Below are 23560 nucleotides of genomic sequence, written 5' to 3' on the forward strand. Positions count from 1 at the left end.
ATTGGAGGGCCAGGACACTCCTACAGCTGGACTAGGCCAAAGCATTGTGGAGGAAACTGAGACGTGAGTGCTGCAATGCTACATCCAGACAGGAGGTTGTGTGTTAGGGCAGCAACTTGCCACAGGCAGAGCATGTATGCATAATGATGGACTCAAACATCCCTATACAATCAAAGGAAAAAGTGGCACCTTGGAATGGCATAGAAACTACCCAACAATAACACTGAGTATACCATATGTTTAAACCACTCTCCCACTTGTACCATATAAATGTCTGCTGTCAATGTCTCTGCATAACACAAGACGCAAGGTGATTGAGTTCACAGTCTGTGTCCAAAGAAAAATAGTTTTTAACTCCCAAGACATCATGGAAGCCTAGATGAGAGTAAATAGGTACTTGGAGGAGCCAAAATAATGTCCCTTGTCCACCAGTAAAATATAATGATTTGGGACCAGGCATGTAAGAATCTACCAACTAACTCCGAAAGCTCGGGAGACGGTTTGTGGGAGAACCTGCAAATGTCACTAATGTAGAAGAAAGCCTCCAGAGACACTCACACGTTTGACAGTCTGATTACATCGGCCATCCTCTCAGGTAAAATCTCGAGAGACATTTTGCCCCCAAATACCCCTTTGGTCTCGAGAAAGATGTGCTGGGCTGGGAACCAGGAAACAGTGGATTGTGGCCTCATCTCTTCTGATGAATTCTGTGAATTGTGCAGCTTACAGTACTAATGACTGATCAAGGTCTGGCATCTCCACCCCAGGAGAGAGGTAGCTGAATAACTGACAGGTTGCACAAGGTCACTTCAGGCAGAGCTGGGAACAGAGCCTGGAACACTAATATGACACAGTCAACTTTCATTCACTCAATCACACTGTCTTTCAGACTGTACCAAATCTATGTGCCTAGCTATCATGTGGATAACCACTGCTCTAACCACTAGACAATACTCTACTCAGACAGGAATAGAAACCAGAAATCCTGATGCTCCACATTCCACTGCTGCCTCACAAATAATTATGTAACTCACTGTGTTTTATGTCCTCCTCTAGAGGTTAATTCACCGGGAGAACAGCAGCCTAACTGTGTAACCAGTTGCTCATTTCACTCAAATAGTAGAGATCTATGCTGTGGATTCGGAGTTACCCAATTTAAAACATGCTGACCATCCATGTGGGGAAAAAAAATAGCATGCATTCATGAAATTAGAGACTAAAATAATGCAAACACAAGGAATGAGAATTAAGGTTGCTCTATATGAGAAGTGTTTGGTGGCTCTCCATTCCAGCTCCCATATCACAAACTCATGACCACACTTTGGCAGCCTCAGAGAGGCCAGGAATTTCCATGACCATGGAGGCTGAACTGTGCCAGGAGCACAGATTAGAGTTGAAGCCTGCTGATGAGGTAGTGTGTATGGAAAGCTTACCTCCCTGCTGCCCTACAGGTACACAGAGGACTTCATTTACGAGGGCTCTTATGCAAATGCCTGGCACCAGCACTGAATTCACACACCAACTTAAAAAATTGTATATTCTAGTTTACCAAGGTCACATTTCTGCCAAATTCATTTCCAGTTAAGGTTGTGGAAAATGACTAACTAGAATAGTTAAATAAATTTGTCCTGTTTAATTTTAGCAATGGACATTTATGTGTACAGAATTGATAAAGTTCTGTTACTATTTAACCACATAGCCAAAATATAAGGCAATGTTGTAGTGTAAGGAGTCATGTTAGTTTGAAATTAAGCACTTGAAAATTACACTACAGTGCTGGTGAACCAAATAGACAGTTGCTGTTACATGAGAAATAGTCTCAGAAATAATCTTTTGGAACCTTGACAAAGGATAACAGAATACCTTTCATCACAAGTACAGTATGATCATTATTGGTATGACACACACTGCCTATATATATATATATATATATATATATATATACACACACACACACACACATATATACACACCTCTACCCAGATATAACGCAACCTGATATAACACAAATTCTGATATAACGCAGTAAAGCAGTGCTCCGGGGCTGCACGCTCTGGCGGATCAAAGCAAGTTCGATATAATGCAGTTTCACCTATAACACGGTAAGATTTTTTTGGTTCCCGAGGACAGCGTTATATCGAGGTAGAGGGGTGTGTGTGTGTGTGTATAAAGCTATAAATAAGCAAATATTTGTTTTATTTGATATTTGGTAGACTTCTTAGAAAATAAGCAATATATTGAGGGGTAAAAATGTACTTTAACATGTTTCTATTGCATTTTCAGCCTATGACTGGTAAGTTAGAAAATATTAAATCAGTTATGTCCCAATTTGGATGGGATTACATTTGAGTGGACTGTTGCACCACATTGCATTGTTGAACTGGTGCTCAACTGACTTTATGGGGGTTCCACATAGACACAGCAATTCACGCCCCGGCAGTTATTTTCAGGCTTAAGGCCTTAGTGTTAACTGCAAAAGTTTTCTGCGCCTCTTTCATTGCTAGATTCTGGTTTGACTAATATGAAGAATTTTGTTTCTACTATAAATTGTTTCATTATATAAGCTGATCTGTGTGGATAGAAACAGAAGTTGACAAAATATTTCATTGATCAATTAACTTTTTATTGATAGGTAATGCTGTACCCCTTACATTATGTCAATTATTGTCATATAGACCGAGATCCTCAGCTATAGCCCAGGAGCACACATTGCACTCCCCCAATCCTGGGCTGACTGTGTGAGGGGCAGTCCTCTGTCTGGACCACCAGCATAAATTAAAAGAGCCCAAGAATTACTCTTAGTTAAGCTGATTGCCAACAAAGCCAAGAAGCAGTACAGCATCTGGGGATCAGTGAGCCATACAGAAACTGCATCAACCTCCCTTTTCCAGCTATCCTCTTCCCCTCTGCTGGCAGCAGGAAGAGAGGGAGAAGAAATAGTGTAGAATCTCTTACACCGCCATCTCTATGCCACAGAAGGAATCCCTTTACACTAGGTAGGATGATCCTCCTGTGGCTGGCTACACAAGCTTTAGAGCTAGAATCAGTTGGCAGGATGGTGTAAAATGGTCACATAGCACCACAGAACATGGGTCACAGAGTTAGATAGAGCTGTTCAGATTATGACAATTCTGTTTTGCAACAACGTTATAAATTTGGTTTCCTGCTACAGTGGAATGAAACCAAAACCTTTTGAACATTTTTGCAAAAGTGGAATTGTGTCAAAATGTTCATTTTCAGATTGAAAGTAGAGCTTTTAGATTCAGGAAGGGGACATGTCTGGCTAGGGCACTGGTGTGGGTGATTCAATTTCAAGTCCCTGTTTCCCTGATTTGGAGCAGAATTTTTCATCTCGTATTTCTCTGGATCAGGCAGAGCAGAGATTTGAACCTGATCTCCCACACCAGTGCCCTAAACCACCAGGCTACAGAGTGTGAGAGTCTTTCATTTGATTAAAATACTCTCTCCCCCTCTCTAAAATCAGAATGTAATTTTAACTTCCAACATAAATCAGTGCTTTAATTTCACTTTTGTCTGCTTAGGGGGATCTCTCCCCTGCCACCTTCATGATCTTGCAAATGAGAGAGGGGATTCAAATATTTGGGGATGAATCAAATTTTGAAGTATTACAACTACAAGTGTCCCTTCAAATGTCTTTACACCTAACTCATCAGAACCTCCAGCTCTTGTACATCTCTCCATCACTGGTTATATGGTCTAGCAAGCTACCCTTACCCAACAATGCCTCATGCACTGACTGCCTCCCCTGGTGACAGACACACAGCACATCTTCCTCTTCTTCCTTCTCTAACAATGACTTTCCCTATGGTAACTGTTGATCTGTGGAGCTACCTTCAGAGGAAGCAGGGGGGAAAAAAGCACAGAGATACAGATAGTCCAGAGAGACAGGACTATTCAGCAAGGCTCAATGATTGGGGAGGGAACACCCTCCAGGTACCATAGCAAGTAGGAGAAGTACTGCTGCCAAGTTGCCTCCAGAGTGCTGAGTGCAGCACTGGATGTATGACTTCCCCAACTCACTAATGTAATGCTGCTAGTCCTGGGATTAGAGGCAGAGCCTCAAGCCTCCATCCAACAGACCAAGCTCAGGCAGAGAGCCAAATGGTAGTGGAGAAAAGAAAAACAAAATCCAAACACATTTATCAAGGACTGAAGCTGGCTTGCTATGAGGGGAGAATTCCCAACACATGGGCAATTGAAAATGCAGTGGAGAGCTTAAAAGTATGTGATCACATACTATTTAACATAAAACCCTGTAAACATTACCACATCCATTTACCTGAGAATCCTTTAATGTTACCTGGAGTTCATAGTTCTTCAAAATCCATGAATGCCTGTATAAATGTTCCAAGGCTAAATGAATAGCAGGTAACACTCCTGCTGTTAGATTTCTCTGGTCTGTTATGCAACTGACGGGTAAAAGCCCAAGAATAGATAGGCGAGTACGATCCCGTTCTTCAGAACATCTGATTATTAACAGCATGTAAATTACCAGAATCTTCCTCCTCCATTTCCAGAAAACCATCTTTCCTAGTCTCTCTGTGTCTTCCTGTTTCCCCTTGGAGCATTCATCCCTAGAGAGAACAGGCCTCAGCTTCTCTCTCTGCCAGACATTTTGCAGCTTTCTTTTATCTTGGTCAGTTATGTCCCTCTGAGAAAGGAGCTAATTGTTATTAAAGGATAAAGAGCTCTCCAAGGCTGGCTTTTCCAATTTGGACAGTAATCCTGCTCACAGCAGTGCTGTGAATCAATACTTCACAAGAATAATCTTTAGGCAAATTGCTCTGCCAAGTCTAATTTTAGACATGTGTCATTTCAGACATTTCTTTAGCAGAAATAATCATCCATAGTTGACAAATCTATAAACAAATAAGTATAGTCATTCTTTTAAAATCTAATATTCTATTAGTTGATCCAAATGCTAGTATATTGAAATATTATTTTCAGTTTCTCTTCATGCTCTCACATATGCAATATTGCTTCAGTTTGTTTTATTTTGTATAATTTAGCTATCAATTGTTGTTTCAAATTACATTATATAAACCAAACAGAATATGTAGCGTTGTACATGGATAATATCTTATATGCTTCAGAAAGGAATAAGATAGCTCAATCACAGTTGCACATCTTGGGCCTGATTCTATTCTATCAAGATGGAGAAATTGGAGAGGGTCCAGAGAAGAGCAACAAGAATGATTAAAGGTCTTGAGAACATGACCTATGAAGGAAGGCTGAAAAAATTGGGTTTGTTTAGTTTGGAAAAGAGAAGACTGAGAGGGGACATGATAGCAGTTTACAGGTATCTAAAAGGGTGTCATAAGGAGGAGGGAGAAAACTTGTTCATCTTAGCCTCTAAGGATAGAACAAGAAGCAATGGGCTTAAACTGCAGCAAGGGAGGTTTAGATTGGACATTAGGAAAAAGTTCTTAACTGTCAGGGTGGTTAAACACTGGAATAAACTGCCTAGTGAGGTTGTGGAATCTCCATCTCTGGAGATATTTAAGAGTAGGTTAGATAAATGTCTATCCGGGATGGTCTAGACAGTATTTGGTCCTGCCACGAGGACAGGAGACTGGACTCTATGACCTCTCGAGGTCCCTTCCAGCCCTAGAATCTATTCTCCCTGCACACCCAAAACTTCTGTTAAAGTCAATGGGAATTTTGCATGTACAAGGAATGCAAGTTTGACCTTCTCTCCTACAGTGTTCACCCTTAAATCTTGATGATTGCTTTGGATAATATCTTAGATATCTAAATAATTTTACTTTGGTATTTGCAGTAGTCTTAAGGAACACCCATAATAAGTATAAAGAAGTTATAAACCCTGAGGTAATCATACCTATTTATCTAAAGAAAAATTGCCCTGAAAATCTGCCAATCACTGTAATTATAAATAGATCTGGGTGGAAAAGATTTTTGCCATCCTGCAAAATTTTTTGGAGATTCCAAAAAAAATTCCCATTCCAAGTTGGGACAAAAAAAAAAAAAAATCGGCTTGGCTCAATGAAAATGTTTCATTTGGATAACTTCAAACAAATTTAATTTTGATTTCAACCATTTTTAATTGTTAAAAAAATACTATAATTAGATTACATTTCTAAACAAAAAGTAATTTTGAATGAGAAAACCAGAATTTTTCATTTTGAAAATGTTGCGACAAAACATTGACAACTTCAAAACTTTTTTCAAGAAATCTCTCTAAACCAACCCTTTCCCCATAAAAAGTTCTCATTTGAATTAACTGGCATTTTCTGACCAAAAACCCCACCATTCATCAAAAAATCCCCAATTATCTCTAATTGTAAACATCCTAATTTTTGGTAATTGAATTCTGTACATTGGATGCCCCAATGTACAGAATATGCTTTAAATAAAATTATGTTAACTTCTAAATATCTCAGCTGGAAGTGACAGAGCTAGATAGCATTTTAACAGCTATCCCTGAGTAAAGGGGTAAGGCATAGCTGGACTGACCCAGGAGCCCAGGGAACAAACTGTGCTTCAGTTTACTGCTGGAGCTGACCAGTAGCCAGTTACTTCATACTGACCCTTGCACCAACTCTCTTATTCCTGGTTAGGGTGACCAAGTGTCTGTTTTTTGACCAGAACACCTGGTTGGAAAGGGATCCTGGCAGCTCTGGTCAGCAGGGCCGCCCAGAGGATTCAGGGGGCCTGGGGCAAAGCAATTTTGGGGGTCCCTTCCATAAAAAAAAGTTGAAATACTATAGAATACTATATTCTTGTGGGGGCCTGGGGCAAATTGCCCCACTTGTCTCTCCCCCCCCCCCCCAGGGCAGCCTTGCTGGTCAGCACAGCTAACAGGGCCGTTGACTATCCGGTTGGCGATGCAACACAGCGGGGCTGGCAGGCTCCCTGCTAGCCTCTGTGCTGCGTGGCTCTCGGGAAGCAGCCAGCATGTCCCCCCTCTGCCTCCTACGCATAGGAGCAGCCAGGAGGCTCCGCGTGCTGCCCCCGCCCCAAGCGCCACCCCCTGAGGGGGTGGTGCCTGCGGACGGAGCAGTGCACAGAGCCGCCTGGCCGCTCCTCCCCGTAGGAGCCGAAGGGGAGGACATGCTGGCTGCTTCTGGGAGCTTTTTGAGGTAAACGACACCCGGAGCCTGCACCCCTGAGCCCCAACCCCCTGCCCTAGCCCTGATCCCCCTCCCATCCTCTGAACCCCTCAATCCCAGCCCAGAGCACCCTCCTGCACCCCAAACCCCTCATCCCCAGCCCAGAGCCTCCTCATGCACCCCACATCCCTGCCCCAGCCCAGAGCCTGCACCCCCAGACAGAGCCCTCACCCCTCCTGTACCCCAGCCACCTGAACCAGCCTGGTGAAAATGAGCAAGTGAGTGAGGGTGGAGAGAGCAAGCGACAGAGGGAGGGGGGGAATGAAGTGAGCAGGGATGGGGCCTTGAAGGAGGGGCAGGGCATGGGTGGGGTCTCGGGGTAAAAAGTTGTAAGTAGAAAATTGGCAGCCCTAGTTCTGACCTGTGCTGGGAAGAGCAGAGCCCACCTATTTTTTATTCCTCTCTCACCTCCCCCAGGCTCAAGCACAGGGTGAATGGAGAGTACTGAGTGCTCAGCCCTGCTGTTCCCCAGCAGCCTTGCCGACAGCCCCAATGTGAGGCAGTATGGGGAAACATGCAGGGCAGGGAGAAGAAGGGATTTACTCCTCTTTATGTCCTTGCCTGACCGCATAGATCTAGGCCCAAATCCAGCACAACATTATTGGAACCCCCTCACTGAGTAATTTAGAACATTATCTGGTCAGAACTCTACCGAGTATGCAAGGATGGATCAATCCTGCATTAGCAGGGGGAATAGATATAATGATGCAATCGGTATTTTCCTGCTTTTATCCCAATGATTCTATAATCTGATTATTAAAAAAGTTTTTAAAACTTGGGGGAAATTAACCCTTGAGCAGAGGGCTGGCACAAGGCCAATTTGCCACTTAAGTCATACTTAAGGACTTTTTACACAGCTTAAGTGGGATTAACTTGTGCATAGGCCTTGTGGTAGAACCTCTTTATCAGGGTTAATTAAATATTGCTAACTCCAGGCATTCAAAAATTATGAATCAGGCCCCCCAAATTCATGATTGTTTCCTGCCTCATAATTTTTAAACCAGTCTTTTTTTGGGCAAAAGGATTGAAATGTGCATGCACAAATGTTGGGGGTATGATCTTACCCCACATATATGCAAAACTGGTCTTCATTCAAACCTTCACTCTTCTTGGCCTGTGCTATCATCAGGTCTTTTTAGCTAGGTCATCAATGTGGTCAGATGTTAGGTTGCTTGTGTGTGTTCTCCCTGTGTGCTGTCCCAGTGCTGTGCAGGCAGCTGGCACAGCAGATCTCGAGCGAACTGCCCAATGACCACAAGATCGGTTAAGGTACTAAAGCACCCAGTCCGGTTTATTGTCAATGAAGCATGGTCCTAGCTCCCCGAATCAATGTCTACAGTTATACTAGCACATCAATGTATGCCCGTGACAATGGATGTAGCTCAGTGAATGGTGGGACTTTCCCATTCCCCCCCTCGGCTGACCAAAGGATGGGTCAGTGTGTTCCTGTTATCTTTGGAGAATGTGCTGGTATCGAGGTGTTCTGGTACCATCCTTCTGCAATGTGCTTGTGTGAGTGCTCTGTGCCCAGCACCTCTTAGGAATATGTGTTTTTGTAATATCAGCCCTGTGCTTGCCAAATTCCGTGAGCAGGGCCTGCCTCTTGCTCATAACCTGAGTTTGCTTCATATCAGTAAAGTTTTGACCACTGCTTTAGTTCAGGCCTCATACCAGGCCTCTGATACAAGGGCTTATGTCTCAGCTCTCTTCCTACTACACCACTATTGGCAGAAAGAGGGACAAAATGATTCACCAGTATGACCTCATGTTTTCTGCAACATATCACACCTGATTTCAGAAGAACCAGCTCATTAGCACTAAATTTTGCAGAAAACTGAATATTGCGGCATTGCCCCAGTAGCATTCCAACAGCTACATTGCAACTCATATTATCCACCTGTGCAAGAAAGAAAGAATGAGTAAGAGAACACACATACATCCATACATAGCCTCGTTTACTCCAAGATACTTGGACTTAAGATCTGAGGAGCCTACTGGCTGACCAGAATAACTGCAACAATGTGAAATAGGTAGCAGTTTACTACCGGCATAAGCCAGTAGTAAAAACTACTACTCCCATAAGTGAGGGGCAAGCAAGAGAGGAATTGTGACTCGTATCTGACTCACAATGCCTCTCAGGGCTACTTCTCATTTGGTGCACTGTATGCACCTAGGGTTACCATCCGTCCGGCTTTCCCCGGACATGTCCGGCTTTTTCAGTGTTAAATGGCCGTCCAGGGGGGATTTCTAATCAAGTAGAAGTGTCCGGGATTTCCCCCTTCCCCTCATGCAGAGTACAGCTCGGCTGATTGGATGGCAGGACCTGATTGAAAGCTGCTCACAGCCACTGGGGCCTCTAGCAGCCAGAGTCCCTCCCCCTCCCTCCTCCCCCGCAGAGCAGCACAGAACAGTGTTTGAGTCCACATGGAGCCCGCAGCTCTCCCTCTGCTGGGTGAGTGGGGGAGCAGAGGCTGCAGGGCGAGGAGGATCAGGGCAGGCAGGGGCATAGAGGCTGCAGGGGCAGGCGGTGCAGGGGGCACAGAGGCTACAGGGATGGGGGTGCAGAGGCTGCAGGGCAAGGAGGAGCAGAGCAGGCAGGGGCATAGAGGCTGCAGGGGCAGGGCGCGCCAAGGCTGCAGGGCAAGGAGGAGCAGGGCAGGCAGGGGCATAGAGGCTGCAGGGGCAGGCGGGGGGGGGGGTACACAGACTGCAGGGCTAGTGGGGAGCAGGGAAGCACTTAGCAACCTCCAACCAAGATCAGAGCGGGAGGGAGGAGGGGGAATGCAGGGTGCTCAGAGAAGGGGGCAGGGACTTTGGGGAAGGGGTTGGAGAAGGGGCGGGGTTGGGGCAGGGCCAGGGGCAGAGTTGGGGCAGGACCGGGGCCCTGTGAAGTGTCCTCTTTTTTAAATGTTTGAATATGGTAACCCTATATGCACCACAACTTGCTCAGGCTTGTACCTAAACTCACACTCTTGTCCTGAGCATATGGCATGATGCCTGGTAAACAAGGAAGATAATGCTGGAATTTGAGCTGTGTGGAAGTCTGTGGGCTTAGTTTGCTTTAATAACTACCTTCTGTTTAAGAAAGAAATATACAATGACATGGAGGCACCTTGTTCCCCATCATTTAGGGCTTAAAGAAAAGTGCTGCTGTTTTGACTTCAGCACATAACACTTGAAGTTTGTAGCAGGTGATATGTCTGTTTAATAGATTAAAATTGCCCACTGTCAATCTTGTGTTGTACCTATTGTGACAAAGCTCTGTCCTTGTCTCCATGGGTCCTGCATTTCCTGACGGATTTCACTAGCCTCAGAGGCTCACTGTGACCCTCCCCTTAACCCTTCTCTCTCTAGGGAGAAGGGTCACAGTCTACTGAGCCATTTTCATCATAAGCCAGTAAGGGAGGTGAGGAGAAGCTATCCTCCCTTGCACAGTCTCTGTTGTCTCCCAGTCTCAGTGATCAATCAGGGGCAAAGGGGGGCAGGCAGAGAAAGAGCCTGGGCCCGCCCTCTACTCCAGGCTACAGCCCAGGGACCCTAATAATATCAGCTATGGTAGCTGACCTTTTAGGAACAGGACACGTACAATTCCCTGAGCTACTTCCCCACAGCAGCCCCCACTTCCTCAAGCTCCACTTCACCCTTACCTCAGCGCCTCCTTCCTTGCACCTAGTATGGTATATACAGCTCAGTCTCTCCAACAGCACAACTTCTTACAGCTCCTGACATGCATGCCCACCTGACTAACTGGGAGGCTTTTTAACTAGTTTCATCCAGACCCTGATTGGTTTCAGGTGTCCCAATCAACCTAGCAATCTCCACTGCCTTCTGGAAAGCTCTTAATTGGCCCCAGGTGTCTTAATTGACCTGGAGCAGCTGCCATTTACTTATCCTGGTACCAGGGATTTGTTTAACCTGGGGCTAATATATCTATCTCCCATTACTTTTCTATAGCCATCTGGCCTTGCCCCGTCACACTATGTATTACAACCTATAGCTCTGTTGAACTGGGAGAACAAATCATGATTCTTTACAATTATTTTTTCAAATCTTTGTTGCTCTTCATTAAAAAATATATCTACACTAAAAAATCCTTTTCTGAAAATGATTTTCAGCAGTGGATTCTGGTACGGAAAACTGTTTCAGCAAATGTAACTGAGACTTCCACCAAGAAATACTGTACTGAAACAAATCCAAGAAACACTCTGGGAGGTCACCTTCACTTGCCCCTTTTTCCTTAAAAACAAGTTCTGCACTGATAAGTGCCTATACAAATAGAATAATGGAATTCCCATATTTATTGTCTCTCCATTACTCTACATCACATTTGATCATTTTACAAGAAAAAGGTGGTAGTGTATTCCCCCCTCCCCCAGCCCTGCAAACTATGTTCTTTCCATCTCATTTAGGGTGACCAGATGTCCCGATTTTATAGGGACAGTCCCGATTTTTGGGTCTTTTTCTTATATAGGCTCCTATTACCCCCTCCCACTCCATCCCTATTTTTCACATTTGCTGTCTGTCACCCTAATCTCATTAACCATCACCACAAATAAAGATTCTATAATTGCATTTTAGTTAACATTCTGCTGATGGTGCATTAGTCAGAAAAGAATTAATCTCTGCAGTTGCTAACAGAAATAAAAGGTAGCAAAATTTTTGTTTTCATTAATGTAAGCATATATGAATGAATATGCAGTGGGGGCAAATCTGGGGATTCAGAGGTATCATGATCACATAGCCACTTTTCTGGCCATAATTTCACTTTAACTATTTTTCTTTTCCAGAATTGACTGGTTTTACTGGTTTTATTTTGACATAGTTGTCAACTTCCAATAAAATGTGTTTCCTGCCAGGAATAGTTAGTCACCTAACCAGAATTTACTTTCCTGTTTCAGATCTTCATAGATGTTTGCTGATACAATTAATACTATTATCTGTGTATCAAAACAGATGTTCACAACTTTTCACTTTGCTGAATTAACTAGCCATAGGTGCCATCCATGTAGTTGAACACATAGATTTGCCCATGAGAAGTAGGAAAATTTGCTCATAATACATAAAACACCTGTAAAGCATATGTTTTACCTCAATCACATCTTTCAAGAGAATTTTCTCAACTGAATTTGCTAAACACACAGAATTTTTTTCCACAGTCATGAGCAACTGTCAAATCCTAATCTAACAAATGATTCACTGTATGTGCTTCCTAAATCTACTTCTCAAATTTGAAAGTCAAATATGTTAATTTTTGGAATTATGCTAATTTTCAAATAAATTTAAACTAAAGACCAATTAGGCTACTCATGTTTGAACCAATTTCCTCCAAAAATTTTAGCTGGCTTGAGCAAACAATTTACTTATTTTTCTTTAGGGATAATCACTAAATTTTTGCTGAAGCTAATTTCCAGCCTTAGGAAATTAGTCACTGTTAGCATTTCTTTTGTGTGATGTCACATGCGTGCATAAAGAACAAGGAGTACTTGTGGCACCCCAGAGACTAACAAATTTATTTGAGCATAAGCTTTCGTGGGCTAAAACCCACTTCATCGGAAGAATGCAGTGGAAGATACAGTAGGAAGATATATATACACAGAGGACATGAAAAAATGGGTGTTGCCATACTAACTATAACAAGAGTAATCAGTTAAGGTGGGCTATTATCAGCAGGAGAAAAACACTTTTGTAGTGATAATCAGGATGACCCATTTCCAACAGTTGACAAGAAGGTGTGAGTAACAGTAGGGGAAAAAATAAGAATTAGCATGGGGAAATAGGTTTTACTTTGTGTAATGACCCATCCACTCCCAGTCTTTATTCAAGCCTAATTTAATGGTGTCCAGTTTGCAAATTAATTCCAATTCTGCAGTTTCTCATTGGAGTCTGTTTTTGAAGTTTTTTTGTTGGAGTATTGCGACTTTGAGGTCTGTAATCGAGCGACCAGGGAGGTTGAAGTGTTTTCCGACTGGTTTTTGAATGTTATAATTCTTGACGGCTGATTTGTGTCCATTTATTCTTTTGCGTAGAGACTGTCCGGTTTGGCCAATGTATATGGCAGAGGGGCATTGCTGGCACATGATGGCATATATATCAATATTGAGTGGGAGTGGATGGATCATTACACAAAGTAAAACCTATTTCCCCATGCTAATTTTTTTCCCCTACTGTTACTCACACCTTCTTGTCAACTTGTGCTTGCTTCGGTAGCTCATATAATAAAAAATTGGACTGATACAGAGAAGATTAGCATGGCCCTTGCGCAAGGATGACATGCAAATTCGTGAAATGTTCCATATTAATTAGGATGATTTAGTTGGGGATTGGTCCTACTTTGAGCAGGGGGTTGGACTAGATGGCCTCCTGAGGTCCCTTCCAACCCTGATATTCTATGATTCTATGAACCATTGGAAATGGGCCATCCTGATTATCATTACACAAGTTTTTTTCTCCTGCTGATAATAGCCCACCTTAACTGATTACTCTCATTATAGTTAGTATGGCAACACCCATTTTTTCATGTCCTCTGTGTATATATATCTTCCTACTGTATCTTCCACTGCAGGGCCGGCTTTAGGAAGTGCGGGGCCCGATTCAAATAGTTTCGACGGGGCCCCGGCAGGGTTGACTTAAAAAACCAAAAACCACATGGGGCTTGTACTCACTGGGCCGCGCTCCTAGTCGTTGGCAGCGGGTCCTTCACTCGCTACAGGTCTTCGGTGGCACTGAAGGACCTGCCGCCAAAGACACAGAGCGCTGTCGGGTGAGTAAAAATTAAAAAGGCGCCTCTAGCCAGGGAAGGGATTCTCTGCCACTTGCCCCCAACTCTGGGCGGCCCTGCCACTCGGCGTGGGGCCCTCTTAGGCGCGGGGCCCGATTTGGGGGAATTGGTGGAATTGGCCTAAAGCCGGCCCTGTTCCACTGCATTCTTCCGATGAAGTGGGTTTTAGCCCATGAAAGCTTATGCTCAAATAAATTTGTTAGTCTCTGGGGTGCCACAAGTACTCCTCATTCTTTTTCCTGATACAGACTAACATGGCTACCACTCTGAAAGATGCACACATGTATTCCTCTTCTCCTACTTCAGTCTTAGAACAGAGTCATTTTCAGAAAAGGGATGAATAAAGCACTTACAGAAAGACCTTCTCTGAGGGTGTTTTGGGGCTTTTTTGGTCATTTGTTGTTGTCTGGTGCATTCCAAAGGCAAAGGGAGGTACATTTATAGTTCCCTTGTATTTATGGCATTTTAAATTGAGTTCTGGACTCCTTCATCTGTATTTCTGAGATACAGTCCAGTTTAGAAGTTATTAGCTCATGTAAAAGTTTGACTATATATTTAAACTGCAGCTATGTGTCATTTCATGCTCCCACACAATAGTTTCTCCCCTCTTGAGGACAATCCATTAACATTTAGAGGGATGTTCCCATCCCACACTGATGCACTGGCTTTTTTCAAAGCAGATTATCATTAAAACTGGGAGAAATGTTTTGGCAAATAATTTATTTGCCAAAAATAGCAGTTTTCGGTCAATTGAAATTGTTTGGGAATTTGGGTCAAAGTCAGCAAAAAGTTTCAGCTGAAAAAATGGGGGGAAAATCCAAAAAAGTCAAAATGTTTCAACATTTTTCTAAATGAAACATTTGGACTTTTCACTTCACCAAGACATTTCATTTAGAAATTTAGCTAGATTTAACCAAAATAAAAATACCCCAAAAAGGTTAATAAAAATCACCCAAAACCAAAATGAAACATTCCATTTTGGATCAAATTAAATGATTCTTTCAAACTGAAACAATTTTTTTTGTTTCAATGAGAAAAAATAAAAGAGTATTCATTTGGGTTGATCTGAAATTATTTGTTTTTCCAGTTTGGTCACTAAACTGAAAAATCAGTTATTCACTCTGCTCTGATTATCATTCACCCCCTTTGTATCTCTGAGTTCCATGTTTAATTGCTTATTTTAATCAGGGTATGGCATACTCACAGGTCCTTTGAAGCCCTTATTATCTAACTCTAATATGATTTATTTTTGATGGTAACTCCGATTGTCACACCAAGATACATCTTCCTCCCATGACAGGAGAGGAGACACTACCGAGATTAAGCCACTCCTGCACAGCTCTGATCTGTGTGTGCCTCAGCTTTTCAGGAGCCAGCTGTTCAATTGAGAAGCAGCTGACAGCTGGTGCAATGTTCCTCTAAGGATTTACTTTCCACACTACTACCCAAAGCAATTGGGCCTGCCTGTAGGCCAGAGAGCTTCATCTGAAGAAAGCAGAAGAATCTGTTTTTGCTGCACACACAGCTTCTGTTGCCTCCTAACAGGTGGCACAAGGGTCTATCTCATCTCCTCTCTGCTGAGCAACACGCTTGAAGTAGAAAGGTGATATTACCATTGTAAATGGCATTAGTGAGACCATTACTAACACAGTGTATCCAGATCTGGTATCCACACTTTGAAAAGGATGTTGACAAACTGGAAAGGGTTCCAAAAAGATCTACAAGAATGATTCAAGGTCTGGAAAACCTGCCATAGAATGAGAGACTAAGGAATTTCAATCTATTTCATTTATCCTGTGCTTACGCAGAAGGTCAAACTCAATGCCCCTTCTAGTTCTAAAAGGTATGAATGATTGGAACATAGACTTTTCCATCTCTAGGCTGCAAGCAGTGGAGTAGAGCGGGATCAGAGTGAAAACTGCAGAAAGCATGACTGCAAGCCACCAGTGGCCTGTGATTTGTATATTGAGTAATAAGGCTCTAGGGACATAAGACTCTTACAAAACAATATTTTTGCTACAGTCATAAAAGTCACTTCTATCAGCATAGGCTATGGAAATAATTACCTAATGATTCTATGCCTAAAATGTATATGTTAATTATGAAATTAAACTATGCCTGATCGATAAAGATCCCTGCATCTAGTATCTTGTGAAAGTTAAATAATGTGCAATAGTTTCAAAGGACATTTTATTTGCAAGACTTTGATTTAGAAAGATACTATACTGATTTAGTTAAGTCAAACAATTTAAAAATTTAAGGTAAGAAACTGAATGCATTTGTTCTTAATTATAAATTGCATTTCTGTCTCCTGCTCATAGTGCCATCTTGCTCCTAAATAACTTTACTGACTTTTACAAATGTTGATTACCCAGCAGCTCCCACTGATGTCAAGAGGAGTTGCATATTACTTAGCACTTTTGAAAATCAGGCCATTTATTTAGCAGCCTAAGGACTTGTCTACATAAGAAAGATACTCTGGAATAAGGTAAGGTAGGGTCTGAATGCAAAGTGCAATAGCCATTCTGGAATAACTCCCTGTGAGGACACTCTTATTCCAGAATAAGAGTGCCTTTTTCTGGTTTATTTTAAGAAACTTCCAAAGTGAATTAAACTAAATCAGAAAAAGGCAGAATACCAATGTCCACATGGCAGCTTTTCTAGATTAGCTATTGTGGAATAGTTCATTCTGCAATAGCTTTTCTGGTCAATTTCCCCATGTACACAAACCCTAAATCATGTAACAAGTATTTAACATCAGATTGAAGTGACTAAACTAGATGTTTGGACCTGTATCAGTCACTATCCTGCATGTTTTGCTACATTCCATAGGTCCTTTCTGTCTCTTGCTTACTCCCTGCTTTCTACTATTGGTAAAGCAGTAAAATGCAGCGTCTAAGTGGTGGAGAAGGAATGTATGATAGTGGTTGTTAAAGCACAGGACTGGGAGTCGGGTATTTTGAATATTATCCCTGGATGTGCTATTGACTTGCTGTGTGATTTTGGGTAAGAACTTATTCTCTCTGGGTCAGCCTTGGCCCTCCCTCCCCTTCCTCTGGACTATGCAATTGATTCTCGTTTAAAATTCTCTGGATGGGGAAGAGAAAAAGAGAGAGATTGGGCCCTCTGCTTTCTGTAAATAAAGATACCCACACTTCCCCAGACTCAGAGGACTCTTGTGAGATTGAAATCATTAGTGTTTCTAAAGTAGGGTTACCATTCTTCCGGATTTACCCGGACATGTCCTCCTTTTTGTGCTAAAAATAGCGTCCGGGGGGGAATTTGTAAATCACTCAAAATGTCCGGGATTCCCCCCCAGGCAGAGCAGAGCGAGCGGCTGGGAGGGCTGCAGGAAAGTCACGGGCTGGACTCCGGAGCAGCTGTAGACCTCCTCCTCTCCCCCTCCCTCCCTGCATTCTGAGCCGGCAGCTCCTCCTCCCCTGCAGCCCAGTGCCCCGCTCCGGCAGCACTGTGCAGGGGCAGGGACCAGGTTGTGTGTTGCGCTGGGGAGCGCAGCCACGTGTCCGGCTCGCACAGAGCCCAACACCATGTTCTGAGCAGCAGGGTAAGGGGGCCAGGGGGCAGGAGAAGGGGCAGGGAGGTTCTGGAGGGGGCAGTCAAGAGACGGGGGGGGTCGGGAGTTCAGGGGGGGGCTTTTTGGGGGGAGTGGAGAAAGTTTTGGGCAGTCAGGGTACAGGTAGGGGGTAGGGTCCTGGGGGGCAGTTGGGGGGGGTCTTAGGAGGGGGCAGTTAGGGGACAAGGAACAGGGAGTCTTAGGTAGGGGGTGGGGTTCTGGAGGGCAGTTAGGAGCAGGGGTCCCAGGAGGGGGCAGTCAGGGGACAAGGAGCGGGGAGGTGGGGGGTTGGGAGTTCTGGGGGGGGAGCTGTCGGGGCAGGAGTGGGGAGAGGGATCGGAGCAGTCAGGGGACAGGGAGCAGAGGGGTTTAGATGGGTTGGGAGTTCTGGGGGGGGCTGTCAGGGGGTGGGGAGTGGTTGGATGGGGCATGGGAGTCCCAGGGGTCTGTCTGGGGGTGGGGGTGTGGATAAGGGTTGGGGCAGTCAGGGGACAAGAGGCAGGGAGGCTTAGATAGGGGGTGGAGTCCTGGGGGGCAGGGGCGGGGCTAGGGCGGGGCTCCTCCCGTCCTCCTTTTTTGCTTGCTGAAATATGGTAACCCTATCTAAAGAATTGTATGATTCTATGAGGAAGGCCCTATAGGAGTGCAGAGTATTAATATTATTGTCGATATTTGTGTGTATTTAATACATTTTCCACTGATAACATTGAAAGGACATGTGAGTAAATATATCTCAAACTGATAAAGTTTGAAAAATATACAAATTACTTCCATGTTGTGTCACTTGAGTTTTAATCTGTCAAAGTTTAATCTTTATATAGAGTTGAAATTGTAAAGAAAAATATCTATTGAGTATTAGCTCTTTATTAGGCAAACACTAAATGTCTGCTAGGGCAGGTACAGTAAACAGTGGAAAGGACGTTAATTAACATCCCAAAAGGAGCCTTTTACAACATTTCCCTGAGGGAGAAGGATGCAACATGTTTACAAAGAGGCTTACTGTGTATACACTCCTTTACAGGACTTTTGTAGATCAGTGAAAGTGTAGAGGAAACTGGAACCTGCCCTGTGTAACCAACACAGGAATTATAATGGAGAATGATTTGGGAGAAAACAGAAAAGAGTCAGACCAATATCCCCTGGCTAAAGACACTGGAGTGATACCATTTTGTGAGGGAAATGGTATGGTAAATAAAGCTATGATACTAAAAAGGTGCTGCAGGGCAATGATGAATTAGGCTCACAGTGTTTGGTGCTTTAGCCAACCTGGTAAAAATGCAGGGGACTACCGCAAGCAGTGAGTCTATTAATTAACAACAATCCACATGGTTTCATGAAAAATAGGTCTTCTCAAATGAACCTGATATCACAAGTCTGGCTAATTGTGCTAATATAATATACTTGGACTTTTGTAATACATTCTATATAGTACCACATAGCATTCTGACTGAAAAACTGGCACTATTCAAGATCAATGGCACCCTTTAAATTGATTAAAAGTGGCTAATTGATATATTAGAAATGTTAATGGTGACTACAATGAGTGGGGGTGTTTCTAATGATTCTTGGTCCAATACTATTCAATATTTTTATCAATAATCTTCAAGAAAATACAAAAATGTTGCTGATAAAATTGGCAGATGATGCAAAGGTTGATGAAGTGGTAAATAAAGACATGGATTACTTGTCAACTGAGCACAATCAACAACATGTTTTAATACAGTCAAATGCAAGGTAGGGTGACCATACATCCCGTTTTGACCAAGACAGTCCCTTTTTTAAATCGTGTCCTGGCCATCCCGACTTTTTGGTGGCAAGAGCAAATGGGACAAATGCCCACTTTTGTCAAAAAAAGTGGTGTGTGGAGGAACGTGGATGGGGGCGAGCGGCAATGCCAGCCCTGCGCGGGGGGAAGGCAGGGCTCAAGTGGAAGGCAGGAAGGGCTCAGGTGAGCAGCGACGTCAGCCCTGCATGGGGAATGGGGGGCAGGACTCCGGCAAGTGTCTTGGGCCAGCCCTGCACGGGGGCGGGGGGGTTCTTGGGGTAGCCCCACCCGGTGTCCCAAAGAATGTAGGCCAAATTTACATGATGGAGGGACTGTCTTCTGGAAAGCAGAGATTCTGAAAAGGAGTTGGGATATCATGGTAGATAACTAAGTGAACATGAGCTTCCAGTGTGATGCTGTGACTAAAAGATGTAACATGATACTTGGGTGGAATGGGGTAACTACATCCCAGCTAGATGGGAGGGAGTTCTAGGGAGATCTCAATATGGAAAAGTTGACAGACACTGATCTACCACATAAAGTCCCTATAAGATCCAGTGGCTGGAAGCTAAAGCCAGCAAAGTTCAAAATGGAAATAAGATACAAATTCTTAACAGTGGTGATAATTAATCACTGGAAAAACTTACCAACGGGTGTGGTGAATTCTCCATAATTTGGAATCTTGAAATCAAGATTAGATATCTTTCTAAAAGATATGGTCTAGTTCAGCAGTTCTCAAACTGGGATCCGAGGTCTCCTGGGGATCTGTGAGGGTACTCCAGGGGGTCCGTGAGTCATGTCTGGGGCTGCAGGCCCCACTGATCAACTCCTCCCCCTCTCTCCCAGTGCTTCCTGCATGCTGTGGAACAGCTGATCAGTGGCGTGCAGGAGGCGCTGGGAGGGAGGAGTAGGAGCGGGGATGGGGTATGCTTGGCGGAGCGGGCAGAAAGAGGCAGGGAAGAGGAGGGGCAAGGGAGAAGCAGGGGTGGAAAGAAGTGGGGTGGGGCCTTGAGGGAAGAGGTGGAAGTGGAGGCGGGACACCCCCGGGGAAAATTAGAAGCCAGCTTGGGGAACCACAAAAAATTTTAAATAAAAATGGGGGTCCTCGGGTTGCTAAAGTTTAAGTACCGCTAGTTCATATAGGGCTAGGTGCAGGAATCTCTGGGTAAAATGTATGCCCTGTGTTGTGCAGGAGATCTGGTTAGATAATCATAATAATCCCTTCTGACCTTAAAATCTATGAATTAGTTAGGAATGGTACAAGGTCTTTGCAGAAGCATCTAAATTTTCTAGTACCAGCCCTTAGCCCTCAATGCTCAGCTTAAAAAAAAAATTACCCCATAATCTGGGACTTTATCCGCCCTGGAGGCCCCGACAACAATTTTAACAGTCTATGTGATCTAGCTCTGACATCATAAGATTTTTGTTAAAATTACATTTGGCTGGGAGAGGGGACATTACCTTCACATTTTGTTAGATTTCATTTCTAGCATTTGGTAATAGTTCTTTACCAAATGCTATTAATTAAACCTGCCAGATGGGAAAGATTAAAAACAGCCCAAAACTAATATCTTAAAGTCAAAATGACAGATATTCACATGCCGAAGTCCCTCCCTATCAACCCCAGATTTGGGATTGTGGATTAGCGCTTATTACTACATGGAGTGCCATGTCTCTCAGAGGGCCCAATTCTGCATTCCACCTTGGTCCCTTTGCATTACTCCAGTGATGCAAAGGGGCTGCAAACCCAGCAGAACTTACCAACTGGAAATTCCCTGTGCATAGACGGAATCTCTGCATGGCAAAGAGGCTCTGTAACATCCCCCTTGCAGACAACATGGGGGGGAATGGCAAGGAGCACATAAATATGACTGAAGCTATATTCCAGCCATCCCATATTGCCAGAAGAGCCCTTTGGGACACAGGAAGCTGGGCATAAATAAGAGCAACCCTGATGCTGCTCTAACTTAGTCCAGGAGCCAATCTAGTGCTCTGCCAGACCCAGAACTGAGGAACCGCAAAGGCGATGCAAACATCAACCTTACCTCAAGTTATGTGCAGCTTTGCTGGGTCCAAGAATCAGGCCCACAGCATATCTGGCTTCTTAGATTTTTTGAGAATCTTTCACTATTTTGTAGGATTACTAGTACATGAAAGGTATTCACTGCACATAGCAGTAAGTTCCAAAAACTCAAAACATTCAGATTTTGCCCTCTCATTCTGGTGTTCTGACACTGCAGGATTAGGGTAAGCTTGACACACAGCTCCAAGAATGTGGTCTTCCACATTCTGAAGTTCGGGAGCCACTGCTGGTCATTCCAGATCTCCACAAAGATCCAGTCCCATAATGAAGTGTTTATTGGGTGGCACCAAACATACCACTCTGCTGAGTGCAGCTGCTCCATGAATAAATCCAACAGGAATGGCCGAGTGGCATCAAAGGATGGGTTTTCTTCTGGCAACTCCCTCCACCTGCAGATTCCTCTAGTCAGCACTTCAGAAGCAGTGCTGCATCTTCTCCATAGTAATGAAGAGGAGTTCTGCAGTTCAGAGTTGCATGGGCACCAACTGAATTCCAACAAATGATGGATGCTCTCAGAATTCCCTCAAATGCCAATAGGAATTCCATAATATGCCCTAAAAATTTCCCACTATGCAGTGATCCTTTAAGTAATACAAGGGCCTCTGGAATACCTTCCCAAACTCTCCATCATGCTGAAATCATTGGTGGTGCTGTGTGGTTACAAGTCTTGAAATGTGATGCTGCTTGTGTCTATTCAGCTAAATCAATTTAAGTTGTATCAGTGCAACTTCTGCATGCAGACAAGCCCTAGGAGATTTAATAAAATATTTCCATTGCAGCTCCCCACCCTCCACCCCACTTCACCCTTTTTATAGCAAATATTCTGTTATCCCCAGGATTTCATCCCATTTTTTTTGTTCACACAAGCAGGAATTCTGCTTTTGTTTATATCAAGCCCAGAAATAGCAATTCCTCCCCCCTTTCATCATTTGAAGCTCCTTTCTTGATGTATTCGTAAGATAGAATAACTTTACACTACAGAAGAAGTCAATTAACTGTTTGAAGCAGAGTTCTCTGCACAAGCCTGTGATATCACCTTAGACAGAGTGATGAGCTATGAGGCTCATATGAAATCTAATAGGCATGTGCCAGAAAATGTTATGTTGGCTGTGTGCATGTTGGCAGGGAAACTTAGGGATGCACCTTTTGCAAGTCAGGGATTTATACCCGGGTAAGGAGCACTGCCCATCTCTCTCCTTTCCTCTCCCTCACCTGAACACCAGTGGAAAAGCAAGCAGAAAATTAGAGCAGCCAATTAACTAATAAGTGTTCTTATGTTTGGAAAATCCTGAGGGAGAAAGACAGAGAGAGATACCACAGAGGTACTGGTAGCTAGGAGAAGACTTAGCATTATGTCTCTATTGGAGTGACATCAAAAGATAGCTGAAGAGGCCACAGACTACTTTTCAAAATCATTGTATAATAATTATTAGTGCTAAGCGCCAAAAATATGCTCTAGTTATTGCCAAAATAACACTGCTATTCACAATTATTCATGCATATTGCAACTTAAGTGTAACTGTAGTTTAATATATAGGACTCTGCAGTAAGTACCTATATCAGAAAGTATAAATGGCTATTTAACAATTATTATGTAATGGTGGTGCTCTCCTAGGTGGGATGTGTACCCAATAACGCCCCATCTTTATTTCTGAGTGTAATCTATGCTAGTATCAAATGCCACTGAGGACATAGAAAAAATGCTTGTTAGTTGCACCTTCAGCTCACATCTCCTTTCTTATCCTTAGGCTTCTCCCTTGTATTCTCCTGACCACAGCCCTTTATGAAACAAATGGAGAGAACACTTTTGTCTGTCCCCTTTTGATTGAGACTCCTGAATGGAGATAAGGGTCCAGACACCTTTTCTTTTTTAACTACCTTGCTTTTGAGGTTGAAAGGATTTACTCTGTTTGGACTGGCCTGTGAGAAGTTACCAAAACCAATCTATGACTGATATAGGCTTCTTAAAATTAAACAATTTATTGAAAATAGAGAGAAAAATTTAATAAAACAAAAAGATATGTGCAGAAAATATCTAGACTTTAATTGTTGATAAAATAGATTAGATAAAGTACTCTCTGCTTAGTTACAGAATAAGAGAGGGAAAATGCATTATGTTCTTAGAAATTCAGCTTTTCTCTTAGACCTTCTTGGACCAACAGCATGAGACATTGTCCTTTCTGGTTGCAGTGATCTGCCTGCTGTGCCA

The 23560-nt window shown here is 43.3% G+C and overlaps 1 protein-coding gene and 1 non-coding gene across 4 annotated transcripts in view; one reads left to right on the top strand and one right to left on the bottom strand.

The window, feature by feature from the left end:
- The window catches only part of GABBR2 (gamma-aminobutyric acid type B receptor subunit 2), an 877787-nt gene that overhangs the window by 848466 nt on the left and 5761 nt on the right, over positions 1–23560 (bottom strand). The window lies entirely within an intron of this gene.
- On the top strand, positions 13343–13451 carry LOC112058673 (U6 spliceosomal RNA). Its single transcript, XR_002887811.1, has one exon. It is a non-coding gene; the product is annotated as a U6 spliceosomal RNA (small nuclear RNA).

This window comes from Chrysemys picta, chromosome 2 (genome assembly GCF_011386835.1).
Source record: "Chrysemys picta bellii isolate R12L10 chromosome 2, ASM1138683v2, whole genome shotgun sequence".
In the NCBI taxonomy this organism is placed as follows: domain Eukaryota; kingdom Metazoa; phylum Chordata; order Testudines; family Emydidae; genus Chrysemys; species Chrysemys picta.